Source organism: Prionailurus viverrinus, chromosome B3 (genome assembly GCF_022837055.1).
Source record: "Prionailurus viverrinus isolate Anna chromosome B3, UM_Priviv_1.0, whole genome shotgun sequence".
In the NCBI taxonomy this organism is placed as follows: domain Eukaryota; kingdom Metazoa; phylum Chordata; class Mammalia; order Carnivora; family Felidae; genus Prionailurus; species Prionailurus viverrinus.
In genome coordinates, this window is record NC_062566.1 from 53,074,053 (window position 1) to 53,091,254 (window position 17,202).

Here is a 17,202-nt window from a genome sequence, read left to right on the forward strand (position 1 = left end):
TTGTTGAGAGTGCTGCTATAAACATTGGGGTACAAGTGCCCCTATGCATCAGTACTCCTGTATCCCTTGGATAAATTCCTAGCAGTGCTATTGCTGGGTCATAGGGTAGGTCTATTTTTAATTTTCTGAGGAACCTCCACACTGCTTTCCAGAGCGGCTGTACCAGTTTGCATTCCCACCAACAGTGCAAGAGGGTTCCCATTTCTCCACATCCTCTCCAGCATCTATAGTCTCCTGATTTGTTCATTTTGGCCACTCTGACTGGCGTGAGGTGATACCTGAGTGTGGTTTTGATTTGTATTTCCCTGATAAGGAGCGACGTTGAACATCTTTTCATGTGCCTGTTGGCCATCCGGATGTCTTCTTTAGAGAAATGTCTATTCATGTTTTCTGCCCATTTCTTCACTGGGTTATTTGTTTTTCGGGTGTGGAGTTTGGTGAGCTCTTTATAGATTTTGGATACTAGCCCTTTGTCGGATATGTCATTTGCAAATATCTTTTCCCATTCCGTTGGTTGCCTTTTAGTTTTGTTGGTTGCTTCCTTTGCTGTGCAGAAGCTTTTTATCTTCATAAGGTCCCAGTAATTCACTTTTGCTTTTAATTCCCTTGCCTTTGGGGATGTATCGAGTAAGAGATTGCTACGGCTGAGGTCAGAGAGGTCTTTTCCGGCTTTCTCCTCTAGGGTTTTGATGGTTTCCTGTCTCACATTCAGGTCCTTTATCCATTTTGAGTTTCTTTTTGTGAATGGTGTGAGAAAGTGGTCTAGTTTCAACCTTCTGCATGTTGCTGTCCAGTTCTCCCAGCACCATTTGTTAAAGAGGCTGTCTTTTTTCCATTGGATGTTCTTTCCTGCTTTGTCAAAAATCAGTTGGCCATATGTTTGTGGGTCTAGTTCTGGGGTTTCTATTCTATTCCATTGGTCTATGTGTCTGTTTTTGTACCAATACCATGCTGTCTTGATGATGACAGCTTTGTAGTAGAGGCTAAAGTCTGGGATTGTGATGCCTCCTGCTTTGGTCTTCTTCTTCAAAATTCCTTTGGCTATTCGGGGCCTTTTTTGGTTCCATATGAATTTTAGGATTGCTTGTTCTAGTTTCGAGAAGAATGCTGGTGCAATTTTGATTGGGATTGCATTGAATGTGTAGATAGCTTTGGGTAGTATTGACATTTTGACAATATTTATTCTTCTGATCCATGAGCAGGGAATGTCTTTCCATTTCTTTAAATCTTCTTCAATTTCCTTCATAAGCTTTCTATAGTTTTCAGCATACAGATCCTTTACATCTTTGGTTAGATTTATTCCTAGGTATTTTATGCTTCTTGGTGCAATTGTGAATGGGATCAGTTTCTTTATTTGTCTTTCTGTTGCTTCATTGTTAGTGTATAAGAATGCAACTGATTTCTGTACATTGATTTTGTATCCTGCAACTTTGCTGAATTCCTGTATCAGTTCTAGCAGACTTTTGGTGGAGTCTATCGGATTTTCCATGTATAGTATCATGTCATCTGCAAAAAGCGAAAGCTTGACTTCATCTTTGCCAATTTTGATGCCTTTGATTTCCTTTTGTTGTCTGATTGCTGATGCTAGAACTTCCAGCACTATGTTAAACAACAGCGGTGTGGGGCACCTGGGTGGCGCAGTCGGTTAAGCGTCCGACTTCAGCCAGGTCACGATCTCGCGGTCCGTGAGTTCGAGCCCCGCGTCGGGCTCTGGGCTGATGGCTCAGAGCCTGGAGCCTGTTTCCGATTCTGTGTCTCCCTCTCTCTCTGCCCCTCCCCCGTTCATGCTCTGTCTCTCTCTGTCCCAAAAATAAATAAACGTTGAAAAAAAAAATTAAAAAAAAAAAAAAAGAAACCATTAAAAAAAAAAAAAACCAACAGCGGTGAGAGTGGGCATCCCTGTCGTGTTCCTGATCTCGGGGAAAAAGCTCTCAGTTTTTCCCCGTTGAGGATGATGTTAGCTGTGGGCTTTTCATAAATGGCTTTTATGATCTTTAAGTATGTTCCTTCTATCCCGACTTTCTCAAGGGTTTTTATTAAGAAAGGGTGCTGGATTTTGTCAAAGGCCTTTTCTGCATCAATTGACAGGATCATATGGTTCTTCTCTTTTTTTTTTGTTAATGTGATGTATCACATTGATTGATTTGTGAATGTTGAACCAGCCCTGCATCCCAGGAATGAATCCCACTTGATGATGGTGAATAATTCTTTTTATATGCCATTGAATTCGATTTGCTAGTATCTTATTGAGAATTTTTGCATCCATATTCATCAGGGATATTGGCCTGTAGTTCTCTTTTTTTACTGGGTCTCTGTCTGGTTTAGAAATCAAAGTAATACTGGCTTCATAGAATGAGTCTGGAAGTTTTCCTTCCCTTTCTATTTCTTGGAATAGCTTGAGAAGGATAGGTATTATCTCTGCCTTAAACGTCTGGTAGAACTCCCCTGGGAAGCCATCTGGTCCTGGACTCTTATTTGTTGGAAGACTTTTGATAACTGATTCAATATTTTTGCTGGTTATGGGTCTGTTCAAGCTTTCTATTTCCTCCTGATTGAGTTTTGGAAGAGTGTGGGTGTTTAGGAATTTGTCCATTTCTTCCAGGTTGTCAAATTTGTTGGCATATAATTTTTCATAGTATTCCCTGATAATTGTTTGTATCTCTGAGGGATTGGTTGTAATAATTCCATTTTCATTCACGATTTTATCTATTTGGGTCATCTCCCTTTTCTTTTTGAGAAGCCTGGCTAGAGGTTTGTCAATTTTGTTTATTTTTTTCAAAAAACCAACTCTTGGTTTTGTTGATCTGCTCTACAGTTTTTTTAGATTCTATATTGTTTATTTCTGCTCTGATCTTTATTATTTCTCTTCTTCTGCTGGGTTTAGGCTGCCTTTGCTGTTCTGCTTCTAGTTCCTTTAGGTGTGCTGTTAGATTTTGTATTTGGGATTTTTCTTGTTTCTTGAGATAGGCCTGGATTGCAATGTATTTTCCTCTCAGGACTGCCTTCGCTGCATCCCAAAGCGTTTGGATTGTTGTATTTTCATTTTCGTTTGTTTCCGTATATTTTTTAATTTCTTCTCTAATTGCCTGGTTGACCCACTCATTTGTTAGTAGGGTGTCCTTTAACCCACATGCATTTGGAGGTTTTCCAGACTTTTTCCTGTGGTTGATTTCAAGCTTCATAGCATTGTGGTCTGAAAGTATGCATGGTATAATTTCAATTCTTGTAAAAGCCCTTGTATGAAGGGCTGTTTTGTGACCCAGTATATGATCTATCTTGGAGAATGTTCCATGTGCAGTCGAGAAGAAAGTTTATTCTGTTGCTTTGTTATGCAGAGTTCTAAATATATCTGTCAAGTCCATCTGATCCAATGTATCATGCAGGGCCCTTGTTTCTTTATTGACCGTGTGTCTAGATGATCTATCCATTTCTGTAAGTGGAGTGTTAAAGTCCCCTGCAATTACTACATTCTTATCAATAAGGTTGCTTATGTTTATGAGTAATTGTTTTATATATTTGGGGGCTCTGGTATTCGGCGCATAGACATTTATAATTGTTAGCTCTTCCTGATGGATAGACCCTGTAACTATTATATAATGTCCTTCTTCATCTCTTGTTACAGTCTTTAATTTAAAGTCTAGTTTGTCTAATATAAGTATGGCTACTCCAGCTTTCTTTTGGCTTCCAGTCACATGATAAATAGTTCTCCATCCCCTCACTCTCAATCTAAAGGTGTCCTCAGGTCTAAAATGAGTCTCTTGTAGACAGCAAATAGATGGGTCTTGTTTTTTTATCCATTCTGATACCCTATGTCTTTTGGTTGGCGCATTTAATCCATTTACATTCAGTGTTATTATAGAAAGATACGGGTTTAGAGTCATTGTGATGTCTGTATGTTTTATGCTTGTAGTGATGTCTCTAGGACTTTGTCTCACAGGATCCCCCTTAGGATCTCTTGTAGGGCTGGTTTAGTGGTGACAAATTCCTTCAGTTTTTGTTTGTTTGGGAAGACCTTTATCTCTCCTTCTATTCTAAATGACAGACTTGCTGGATAAAGGATTCTCGGCTGCATATTTTTTCTGTTCATCACATTGAAGATCTCCTGCCATTCCTTTCTGGCCTGCCAAGTTTCAAAAGAGAGATCAGTCACGAGTCTTATAGGTCTCCCTTTATATGTGAGGGCACGTTTATCCCTTGCTGCTTTCAGAATTTTCTCTTTATCCTTGTATTTTGCCAGTTTCACTATGATATGTCGTGCAGATTGATTCAAGTTACGTCTGAAAGGAGTTCTCTGTGCCTCTTGGATTTCAATGCCTTTTTCCTTCCCCAGTTCAGGGAAGTTCTCAGCTATTATTTCTTCAAGTACCCCTTCAGCACCTTTCCCTCTCTCTTCCTCCTCTGGGATACCAATTATGTGTATATTATTTCTTTTTAGTGTATCACTTAGTTCTCTAATTTTCCTTTCATACTCCTGGATTTTTTTTATCTCTCTTTCTCTCAGCTTCCTTTTTTTCCATGACTTTATCTTCTAGTTCACCTATTCTCTCCTCTGCCTCTTCAATCCGAGCTGTCGTTGTTTCCATTTTGTTTTGCATTTCGTTTAAAGCGTTTTTCAGCTCCTCGTGACTGTTCCTTAGTCCCTTGATCTCTGTAGCAAGAGATTCTCTGCTGTCCTCTATACTGTTTTCAAGCCCAGCGATTAATTTTATGACTAATATTCTAAATTCACTTTCTGTTATATTATTTAAATCCTTTTTGATCAGCTCATTAGCTGTTGTTATTTTCTGGAGATTCTTCTGAGGGGAATTCTTCCGCTTGGTCATTTTGGACAGTCCCTGGCGTGGTGAGGACCTGCAGGGCACTTCCCCTGTGCTGTGGTGTATAACTGGAGTTGGTGGGCGGGGCCGCAGTCTGACCTGATGTCTGCCCCCAGCCCACCGCTGGGGCCACAGTCAGGCTGGTGTGTGCCTTCTCTTCCCCTCTCCTAGGGGCGGGATTCACTGTGGGGTGGCGTAGCCCGTCTGGGCTACTTGCACACTGCCAGGCTTGTGATGCTGCGGATCTGGCGTATTAGCTGGGGTGGGTAGGCAAGGTGCACGGGGGCAGGAGGGGCAGGCTTAGCTCGCTTCTCCTTAGGTGATCCACTTCAGGAGGGGCCCTGTGGCAGCGGGAGGGAGTCAGATCCACTGCGGGAGGTTTGGCTCCGCAGAAGCAGAGCATTGGGTATTTGTGTGGAGCGAGCAAGTTCCCTGGCAGGAACTGGTTCCCTTTGGGATTTGGCTGGGGAATGGGCGGGGGAGATGGCGCTGGCGAGCGCCTTTGTTCCCCACCAAACTGAGCTCTGTTCTCCGGAGGCTCAGCAGTTCTCCCTCCCTTTGTCCTCCAGCCTTCCCGCTTTCTGAGCAGAGTTGTTAACTTATGACCTCCCAGATGCGCTAAGTCGCGCTTGCTGTGGGAACACACTCCGTCCGCCCGTCCCTCCGGCCCCTCCGCTTTTGCAAGCCAGACTCGGGGGCTCTGCTTGGCCGGCGAGCCGCCCCTCCGCCCCGGCTCCCTCCCGCCAGTCCGTGGAGCGCGCACCGCCTCGCCGCCCTTCCTACCCTCTTCTGTGGGCCTCTTGTCTGTGCTTGGCTCCTGCGACTCCGTTCTGCTAATCCTCTGGCGGTTTTCTGGGTTATTTAGGCAGGTACAGGTGGAATCTAAGTGATCAGCAGGACGCGCCGTGAGCCCAGCGTCCTCCTATGCCGCCATCTTCCTAAAAAGATCTCTATTTGGACTTCAACATTAATTTCTATCTGTGGTCTTCACTCTCCACAGAAGTAGAGTTTGAGTTTATTTTTATAAAATAAGAGATAAAATCTATTACTAGGTAGCTTAACTTAAGTTATCTGAATTGTCTTGAGATTTTTTTCACTGTTTTATATAATTTTTATTTCTTTGTTTTTACATTCCCAGTCAAAACATTTTTTTTCCAGTTACTTAGGTTAGTTCCTTTCCTTTTTATTGAAGTATAATTAACAGTGTTATATTAGTGTGAAGTGTACAATATGATTTAACAGTTCTATACATTACTCAGTACTTATTATGATAAATGTATTGAAGAGTCTTTTTTTGTCTCTGTTTTTCCCTTTGTTCATTTGTTTATTAAATTCTATGTATGGGTGAAATCATACAGTATTTTTCTTTATCTGCCTGGCATATTTTACTTAGCATTATGCCCTCTAGGTCCAACCATGTTGTTGCAAATGGCAAAATACCCTCCTATTTTATGGCTGGGTTATATTTAATTGTGTGTGTATACAACATCTTCTTTATTAATTAATCTTTTAATATGAATAGCCATATCTTGCTGTTGCAAATAATGCTACACCAAACATAGGAGTGTATATATCTTTCTGAATTGGTTTCTTTTTCCTTTGGGTAAATACCCAGTGGTAGAATTACTGGATAATATGGTAATCCTAGTTTTAATTTTTTGAGAAACCTCCATACTATTTTCCATAGTGGCTGTACCAATTTACATTCCCACCAACAGTGTAGGAGGACTCCTTCCCCCCCTGCCCCCCACATACTCACCTCTTGTTATTTATTTCTTGTATTTTTTTTATTTTAGCCATTCTGAAAGGTTTGAGGTGATATCTCATTGTGGTTTTGATTTATTTCCTTTATTATTAGTGATGTTGAGCATCTTTTCATGGGTCTGTGGCTATCTGCGTGTCTTTGGAAAGATATGTATTCAGGTCCTCTGCCCATTTTTTAATCATTTTTTAATCGTGGCCAGACTCATCAAGAAAAAAGAGAGGATTCAAACACCATTTTTTTTGGTGTTGTATATATTCTTCATATATTTTGGATATTAACACCTTATCTGATATATCATTTGCAAATATCTTCTCCCATTTAGTAGGTTTTTTGTTTGTTGATGGTTTCCTTCAATGCGCAAAAGATTTTTATTTTGATGTAGTCCAATTGTTTCACTTTGCTTTTGTTATCCTTGCTGAGGAGGCATAGGTAAAAAAATATTTATATAGCTGATAAATCACTGCCTATGTTTTCTTCTAGGAGATTAATGGTTTCAGTTCTCACCTCTAAGTATATTTATGTATGTTGTAAGAAAGTGGTCCAATTTATTCTTTTGCATGTAGCTGTCCAGTTTTCCCAACACCATTTTTTGAGGAGACTCTTTTTCCCACTGGATATTCTTTCCTGCTTTGTGGAAGATTAAATGATCATAGAATTGTGGGTTTATTTCTGGGCTCTCTCTTCTGTTCTATTGATTTATATGTCTATTTTGTGCCAGTAACATACTGTTTTAATCACTATAGCTTTGTAGTATATCTTGAAATCTGGAATCATGATACTCCAGCTTTGTTCTTTCTCAAGATTGCTTTGGCTACTCAGGGTATATTGTGGTTCCATATAAATTTTATGATTATTTGTTCTAGTTCCATGAAAAATGTTGTTGGTATTTTGATAGGGGTTGCACTAAATCTGTAGATTGCTTTGGGTAGTATGAACATTTCACCAGTATTGGTTCTTCCATTTCAGGTATGTGGACTATCCTGCCATTTGTGTTAGCTTCAATTTCTTTCATCAATGTTTTAACGTTTTTAGAGTACAGGTCTTTTACCTCCTTGGTTAAGTATGTTTCTAGGTATTTTTTTTCTTTTGGTACAATTGTAAATGGGGTTTTCTTAATTTATATTTCTGCAACTTCATTAGTGTATACAAATAAAACATATTTCTATTTATTAATTTTGTATCCTGTGACTTTACTGCACTCATTTATCAGTTCTAGTCAGTTTTTGATGGAATATTCAAAGATTTCTGTATATGTCATCTGCATATAGTGAAAGTTTAATTTTATTTGTTTATTTTTTTACCAATTTGGATGCCTTTTATTTTTCTTTTCTGATTGCTATGGCTAGGACTTCCAGTACTATGTTGAATAAAAGTGGTGATAGTGGACATCCTTATCTTGTTCCTGAACCTAGAGGAAAAACTCTTTATCACCATTGAGTATGATCACAGCTGTGGGTTTTTCAGATAAGGTATTTATTATGATGAGTTATGTTTAACAGAGATAATCTATTTTGTTGAGAGTTTTTATCATGGATGAATGCTACACTTTGTCAAATGCTTTTTCTACATCTATTGAGGTGATCGTGTGGTTTTTATCCCTCATTTATGTGATCTATGTTATGAGCCTGATTTGTGAATATTGACCCACCCTTGGATTCCTGGAACAAATCCCATTTGATTATGGTGCATGGTTTTTCTAATGTATTGTTGAATTTGGTTTACTAATGTTTTGTTGAAGATTTTTGCATCTATGTCCATCAGAAATCTTGGCCAGACTAATCAAGAAAAAAGAGAGGATTCAAATAAATAAAACAAAAAAAAAAAAAAAGAAGAAAAATTGACATCACTGAAAACAAGTAATTATAAGGGTATATTAAATACCAACATATGGATAAATGGAAAAAATCCTAGAAACAATCTTCCAAAACTGAATCAGAAAGAAAAAGAAAATTTGAACAGACTTGTTACTACTAATGAAATTGAATTGGTAATCAAAAAACTCCCAGCAAACAAAAACCCAGGACCAAATGACTTCACAGGTGAATTCTATCAAACATTTAAGAAAGAGTTAATACCTACTCTTCTCAACCTATTCCAAAAAAAAATGGAAGAGGAAGGAGAACTACTAAATATCTTCTATGAGGCCAGCATTACCCCAATACCAAAACCAGACAAAGACGCTATTAAAAAACAGCTGATAGTCCTCAGCATAAAGCACAAAGGTCCAGGACAGCAATGTAGAAATGCTGCTCATGGTATACACACCATGCAATAGGAAAACACAGTAGTTTTTAGTCCTATACCAAAACCCAGTAAACCCGGAAATCAAATGTAAAAAAACCTGGACACTTATTTTATTTAAATACCTGAGTCTGAATTACATAGAGGTGGCAGAATAAGCAATGGTTCAGATGCAGGTGACCAATGGCTGATTTTGGCTTCCTAAGTCAGTCACTGTGCAACAGAAATTCTGATGTTGAGCTTTGCCAACAGTGGTCAACCTCTGGCTCCTGGCTCCTGTAACTGGAAGGGCCCCAAATACTGAATAAGGCAGAAATGATGACTACAATGGACACTTCTATTAGCTTTTTATTTACATGAACTTTCATAGAACCAGGATATTCACATATAAAAATGGAAATGGATATTGATCCCAAGTCAGGTAAGTTTTTCTATAGTATTTCTGTTATCCATACATTAAGGCATGGCAATACCAAAGTGGGGCAAAGAGGTTCCAGTTTCCTGCTGTCTTAGCTTACCCTTCCTCAGCAGCAGCAGATAGTGAGACAAGGACACAGATACAGATAGTTTATTTGGGTAGTGATCTTCAGGAAATACCAGTATAGTGAGATGAGACAGGAAAGGAAAGGAAGCTAATAGTGCATAATCAAGCCAGTCACCACCAGGGAACTCTGAAGTTAAAGGAATCTCAACTCAGGTTATGCAGAGATTGCCCAGCTTAAATATTTCCACTGTGAACACTCATTGGCTGACAGTAGCCCTTGGCATGAATGCCACAATATATCCAAACTTTTGTAATGGGCTATTCAGCCAACTATGTTCCCCTGTCACCAGCAAGTATTGAAGGTATGTCTTAGAAATGAGCAATATAGGACCATTCCATGTGTATAAAAGGAATGAATAAAACAGATTGGGTGATCATGGAAATAGGAAGTTAAAGGCAGTCTCTCTCGTATGGTAGACAGAAATACTGAAAATCAAAGTTATTTCTTTCCTCAGGAGGAAGACATTGTTCCAAGAGGTGACTTACGGACTTTCGCTGGGGTAAAGAGGCTTTCCTAATACTACTCCTCAAAAAAAATTAACTGAAAGCGTGTTTTCTCTGAAAACACAGTTCCATGAAAAGCCACCTAGGCTCTCTTACTGAAAACCAAGATGCCATCTCAGATCCCCAATACATTTGGGATAATTTAGAACTGTTATACTTCTCAAAATAATGGCAGAATAGCTATGGCCTAAAGAAGACTTCTAACTCCAGTGTAGGACATCTTTCAATATTCCATAAGAACTGTTACTTGAAGGTTCTTCTAGCTTGTCAACCTTGAGACTATTTCCCTTTTGAACCTCTTAGTGGTCAGTAACTGTGGTGAGTTCAGAAATGGGAAGGTATCAATGAGGTCAATCTGGTTACGTGGAAAATGTATTTTTAATAATTATTTTGGTCTTAAAATTTTTTCTTAAACTATGATGTTATGCTTCATGTAGAACAACTTGAATATAAATAGATTCCAGTACTTTAATACTGTTCTCTGATTTCTAGGGAATATATGTAATAGAATTTTATCCTAGTATATGGAATTTAATGAAGGTCAGTAGAGCTTCATTGTTAAGGCATCGTAAACTGTTGATATGAATCTGTGTATTAAGTCCTCCAGATATTCATATATAATGAGATAATTTATCAAGACATTTACCAAATTAGGTAGCAAAACCTAGGGCAGATAATGAGGAATCAAAGAGGGCAAAATGAAATATTCAACTTCCATTTCAGAACCAGAAAATACCAGAGCAGAATGCATATAAAGGAGTTCACGTATGATGGTGTTGGGACACTCACTGGACGTTAAAGTAAGTCTGAGAAAATTATCAGTTTTTTTTTATTGAGATATTCTTGACATATAATATTGTATTGGTAGGTGTACAACATAATAACTTATATATATAAATTACTACAATAAGTTAACATTCACCACAACATAAAGTTACAAATTGTTTTCTTATGAGAACTTTTGATATCAATCCCTTTAATTTCAAATATGTAACAAAGTATTGTTAAATATAATCACCATGCTGTACGTTATAACCCAGGACTTATGTATCTTAAAACTGGGAGTATGTGTGTTTTGACTCCCTTCACCTACCACTGGCAACCATCAATCTGTTCCTGGGTATCTATGATGCTAGCTTTTATGTTTTTTTTTAATGTTTATTTTTGAGAGAGAAAGCGCAAACTGGGGAGGCAGAGAGAGGGAGACAGAGGATCCCAAGCGGGCTTCATGCTGACAGCAGAGAGCCCAATGTGGGGCTCTAACTCATGAATGTGAGATCATGACCTGAGCCTAAGTCAGTTGCTTAACTGACTGAGCCACCTAGGCGCTCCTGTTTTTATGCTTTTTAGATTCCACATATAAGTGAGATCACATATTGACTATTGGCCATCTATATGGGTTCTTTAAAAATGGGCAGAGGGGGGCACCTGGGTGGCTCAGTCAGTTAAGTGTCCAACTTCAGCTCAGGTCATGATCTCACAGTTCGTGAGATCAAGCCCTTCATGGGGCTTTGCCAAAAGCTCAGAGCCTAGAGAGAGCCTGCTTCAGATTCCATGTCTCCTTTTCTCTCTGCCCTCCCCCCACTTGTGCTCTGTATCTCTCTCAAAAATAAGCAAATATCTAAAAAAAATTGTTTAAATGGGCAGAAGAAGTAAATAGACATTTTTCTAATCTATTTGTGGTGTTCTTGCTGTTGAGATGTATATGAGTTTCTTATATATTTTAGATATAAACCCCTTATTTGACACCTGGTTACAAATACTTCTCCCATGTGGTAGGCTGCCTTTTTTGTCATTGATGGTTTCTTTATTGTGCAGAGGCTTTTCAGTTTGATGTAGTTCCACTTGTATCTTTGCTCTTGTGGTCATACGCAAAACATCATGGTCTGTTTTGTCTGGTTATGTTTTCTTCTAGGAGTTTATGGTTTCAAGCATTAATGTCAAGTCAAATCTATTGTGAGTTCATTATTGTGTATGGTGTAAGATAGTGGTCCAGGTTCTTTTGGCTGTGTCTACCCAGTTTTTCTAGCACCATTTCTTTTTTGTTGTATTTTGAGTTTTTGTTTGTTTTTGTTTTTGAGAGGGAGGAGGGGCAGAGGGAGAGGAAGAGAGAATCTTAAGAGGCTCCACACCCAGCATGGAGCCCAACACAGGACTCAATTTCATGACTGTTTAACCAACTGAACCACCCAGGCATCCCCCAACACCATTTTTTTAACATTTGTTTGTTTTGAGAGAGAGAGAGAGAGCGCGCACGCGCATGTGAACACATGAGGAGGGGAGGGGAAGAGAGAGAATGTCAGTGTGCTCTGTACTGTCAGCCCAGAGCCTGACTCAGGGCTTGCCCTCACAAACCATGAGATCATGACCTGAACCGAAATCAAGAGTCAGATGTTCAATTGACCAAGCCATCCAGGTGCCTCAACACCATTTCTTTCTTTTTTTGATTAAAAAAATTAATATTTATTTTGGGGACAGAAAGCACAAGTGGGGGAGGGGCAGAGCTAGAGGGAGACACAGGATCTGATGCAGGCTCCAGGCTCTGCGGTCTCAGCACAGAGACTGACAAGGAGCTTGAACTTGGGAACAGAGTGATCATCAGATCAGTCAGACGCTTAACCAACTGAGCCACCCAGGTGTGCCCCCCCACCTTGTTTTTAAATTTTTAATGGTAGAATTACACATACATTTTTTATTTCTTCTTTAAACCATTTAGTGTTTTCCAATTTCCCTATAATAGCTTAAAATTTTATAATCTGAACAAAAAACACAATTCGCAGACCACATGATACTCTACATGGAAGACCCAACAGACTCCACCAAAAGTCTGCTAGAACTGACGCATGAATTCAGCAAAGTTGCAGGGTACAAAATCAATGTACAGCAATTGGTTGCATTTTTATACACCAATAAGCAACAGAGAAATAAAGAAACTGATCCCATTGACAATTGCACCAAGAACCATAAAATACCTATGAATAAACCTAACCAAAGATGTAAAAGATTTGTATGCTGAAAACTATAGAAAGCTTATGAAGGAAACTGAAGACACAAAGAAATGGAAAAACATTCTATGCTCTATGTGTCTGTTTTTATGGCCATACCACACTGTTTTGATTACTATAGCTTATAATTTGAAATCAGGAAGTGTGAGGCCTCCAGATTTGTTGTTTTTCAAAATTTATTTGACTCTTGGGGTGTTTTGTGGTCCTACAAATTTTAGGATTATTTCTGTGAAAAATACCATTGGAAATTTGATAGGGATTGTACTGAATTTGTATTTTGCTTTGGGTAGAAGAGACATTTTAACAATAGCAATTCTTCCAACTCATGAGCATGGAATGTTTTTCTCTTTATTTGTGTGTTCAATTCTTTTCATAAGTGTCTTATAGTTTTCAATGTTCAAGTCTAACCTTGGTAAAATTTATTCCTATTTTATTCTATTTGATGCAAATATGAATGGGATTGTTTTTTCATTTTTTATTTCTCATAGGTTATTAGTGTGTAGATTTTTTTTTAAATATTCATTTTGTATACTAAACCTTGATTGGGAGTGTCTGGGTAGCTCAGTTGATTAAGAATCCAACTCTTGGTTTCAGCTCAAGTCCTAATCTCATGGTTCATGAGACTGAGCCTTGCATCAAGCTCTGTGCTGACAACATGGAGCCTGCTTGGGAGTCTCCCTCTGTCCTTCCCCCTGCTAATGCTCTCTTTTTCAAAAATTAAAAAAAAAATAAAACTTAACTGGATTTATTTATCAGTTCTACTAGTTTTTAGTGGATCATGAGGGTTTTATCAACTGTGAATACAGACAATCGTGCTCCCTTCTCAATTCAGATGCCTTCACCTCCTATCCCAAGTTGATCTGGCTAAGACATTTAGTATTATATTGCATAAGAGTGGCAAGAATGAGCATTTTTGTTTTGCTCCTGATCTTTGAGAAAAACTTTCAGCTTTTCACCATTGAATATAACATTAGCTGTGGGAATGCCATATATAGTCTGTATTATGTTGCAAATTTTTATCATGGATGAATGTTGAATTTTGTAAAATGCTTTTTATGCATCTTTTGAGATGGTCATGAAACATTAATCCTTCATTCTGTTAATGGAGTATCACGTTGATTGATTTGTAGAGGTTTAAGCATCCTTGCTTCTTGGAATAAATCCCACTTAATTAGGGTGTATGATACCTTTAATGTGCTACTGAAATCAGTTTGCTAATATTTTGTTGAGATTTTTTGTATCCATGTTCATCGGGGATATTGGATTGGAGGTTTGTTTTGTTTTTCTGGTAGTGTGATTAGTTAGGATATCAAGGTGATGCTGGTCACATAAAAGAGGAAGGAAATCTTCCAAACTCATCTTATTTTTTGGAGGGGCTTAAGAAGGATTGGTAGTAAATTTTTTTTTTAATTTTTTTTTCTACGTTTATTTATTTTTGCGACAGAGAGAGACAGAGCATGAACGGGGGAGGGGCAGAGAGAGAGGGAGACACAGAATCGGAAACAGGCTCCAGGCTCTGAGCCATCAGCCCAGAGCCTGACGCGGGGCTCGAGCTCTCGGACCGCGAGATCATGACCTGGCTGAAGTCGGACGCTTTACCGACTGCGCCACCCAGGCACCCCGGTAGTAAATTTTTTAATGTTAGCCAGAATTCACCAGTGAAGCCATCTGGTCCTGGACTTTGTTTGTTGGAAGATTTTTGACTACTGATTCAGTCTCTTTAATAGTAGTCTGTTCAGACTTTTTATTTCTTTGACTCTGTTTTGACAGGTTGTATGTTCCTAGGATTTCATTAATTTCTCTAGGGTGTTCAATTTGTTGGTGTATAATTGTTCATAGTATTCTCTCATGATCCTTTGTTTTTGTGTGCCTTTGTTTTGTCTTCTATTTTCTGTGAGTATAACTAAATGTTCATTTTGTTTATCTTTTTGTTTTTAAATAACAGGGTATCTGGGTGGCTCAATCAGGTATATGACTCTTGATTCCAGCTCAGGTCATGATGTCACAGTTCATAAGTGAGAACAAGCCCTATGTCTGGCTCTGCACTCACAGAGTGGATCCTGCTTAGGATTCTTTCTCCTTGTCTCTCTTCCCCTCTTCCCTGCTTGTGCTCTTTTATTCTCTCTCAAAATAAATAAACATTTAAAAAATTAAAAATAAAAAATACCCATGAAACCAAGAGTGGGGTTTTTAAATTGTCTTTTTAGTCTCGTTCATTTATTTCCACCCTTATTTTTATTTACCTCCTTTTACTAACTTTGAGTTTAGTTTCTTCTTTTATAGTTCGTAAAAGTTTGGTTGTTTGAGATCATTTACATTTATTGCTATGAATTTCTCTCTTAGAACTGCCTTTGCACATCACATGTGCCCCCCTTAATACCCATCATTTATTTAATCCATCCCCCCACTAACCTCCTGTCCAATAACACTCAGTTTGTTCTCTCTAGTTAAGAGTCTGTTTTCTGGTTTGCTTCTCTCCCCCACCCCATGTTCCCCTGTTTTGCTTCTTAAATTCTACATGAGTGAAATCATACATTCATCTTTCTCTGACAGACTTATTTCACTTAGCAGAATACACTCTAGTTACGTCCACGTGTTGCAAATGGCAAGATTTCATTTTTTTGATCACCAGTATTCCATTGTGTGTGTGTGTGTGTATATGTATGTCAGTCAGTCAATGGACATTTGGGCTCTTTCCATAATTTGGGTATTGATAACACTGCTATAAACATTGGGGTGCATGTGCCTTTCTAAATCAGTATTTTTGTATCCTTTGGGTGAATCCCTAGTAGTGCAATTGATGGATTGTAGGGCAGTTCTATTTTCAACTTTTTGATGAGCCTCCATATTGGTTTCCACAGTGACTACACTAGTTTGCATTTCCAACCAACAGTGCACCTATTGTTTCTTGTGTTATTTTTGATTTGCATTTATTTCCCTAATGAACATTTTTTCATGTGTCTGTTGGTCATCTAGATGTCTTCCTTTAAGAAATGTCCATGTCTTCTGCTCATTTTTTAATTGGATTGTGTTTTGGGTGTTGAGTTGATTAAGCTCTTTATATAGTTTGGATACTAGTCTTCTATCAGATATGTCATTTGCAAATATATCCTCCCATTCCATAGATTGCCTTTTAGTTTTGTTTACTTCACTGTGCAGAGTCTTTTTATTTTTATGTAATCACAATAGTTGCTTTTATTTCCCTTGCCACAGGAGACATATCTACAAAGAAGTTCCTAAATTGTGACCACTTTCTTATAGTATTCACAAAGATAAATTCAAAATTGATTAAAGACCTGAATGTGAGACTTGAAACCATAAAAGTCCTAGAAGAGAACACAAGCAGTAACTCATCTGACATTGGTGAACATCTTTGTACTATTATTTTCAATTCTTTATCAGGTTCATTTATCTCCATTAAAGTTTACTTTTTGGAGACTTTATTCTTCTCATTTGAAACATATTCTTTTTTCTTCTTTTTTCTTAATGCCTATCAAGAGATGTGTCCTCTGTATGGAAGCCCCAAAAGCTGGGGTGCCAGGTGTGTGCACAAGCTCCTTTCCTGAGGTTCCTGCAGCCATCCAGAGGAAGAGTGTGAATAGACACCTGCTAGCATCCAACATCTCTGGAGAGCACTGCATTCATCCCTTAAGGTTGTGTTAAAGGCTGAAACCTGAGAGACAGTCATCCAATTTGAGATAAGCAATAGGCTGCTTTCATGGAAAGACTGGGAATCTCTGTTGCTACTACACTATGCCCATGGGTATGCCTAATTAAGGCCTGTTTTTTTTGTTTCTTACAGTCCTGTGACGTGTGAATGTAAAACCTACTGGCCACCAGATCTAGGCTAACAAGGTATGTCCCACTGGTGGAAGCCACAAAAACTGAGGCAGCCAACATGTACACAAGCTCTTTTTTAATAGATACTGGAGCAAGACAGAGGGAGAGCACGAAGGTGATGCCTGCTGACCTCCCTGGTCTCTGAAAAGTATTGCTGTTGGCCCCTAGATATGTGTGAACCTAGAAGCCTGCTCCTGAGGCTGAAGCTTTTAAGACAAACAAATAGGACTGCTTTGTAGAAAGGCTAGGCACATATCAGTGTGCTGCCTTTGTGCTGGGTGATGGTTGTTCTTGAAGGACTCATGAAGGCTTACCATGACTGTCTTTTCAGTCACAGGAGCCATCATAGCTTGATGTTTGGGCAACCCATGTCTCAAATGACAATTTTAAAAATTGGAGCACCAGATGTGGGATCCAAACCCTTTACTCCTCAGGGTGAAGCTGAGAGTTGTGAATTACCTCAAGATTATGTGTTGTCATGCCAGA

At 38.6% G+C, this 17,202-nt stretch overlaps 1 long non-coding RNA gene across 1 annotated transcript; it reads left to right on the forward strand.

The window, feature by feature from the left end:
* The first annotated feature begins 9,850 nt into the window (after nucleotides 1-9,850).
* LOC125168374 (uncharacterized) lies at nucleotides 9,851-16,666 on the forward strand. The gene is made up of 3 exons (XR_007153112.1): nucleotides 9,851-9,867; nucleotides 10,595-10,671; nucleotides 16,375-16,666. It is a non-coding gene; the product is annotated as an uncharacterized LOC125168374 (long non-coding RNA).
* Nucleotides 16,667-17,202: the final 536 nt, after the last annotated feature.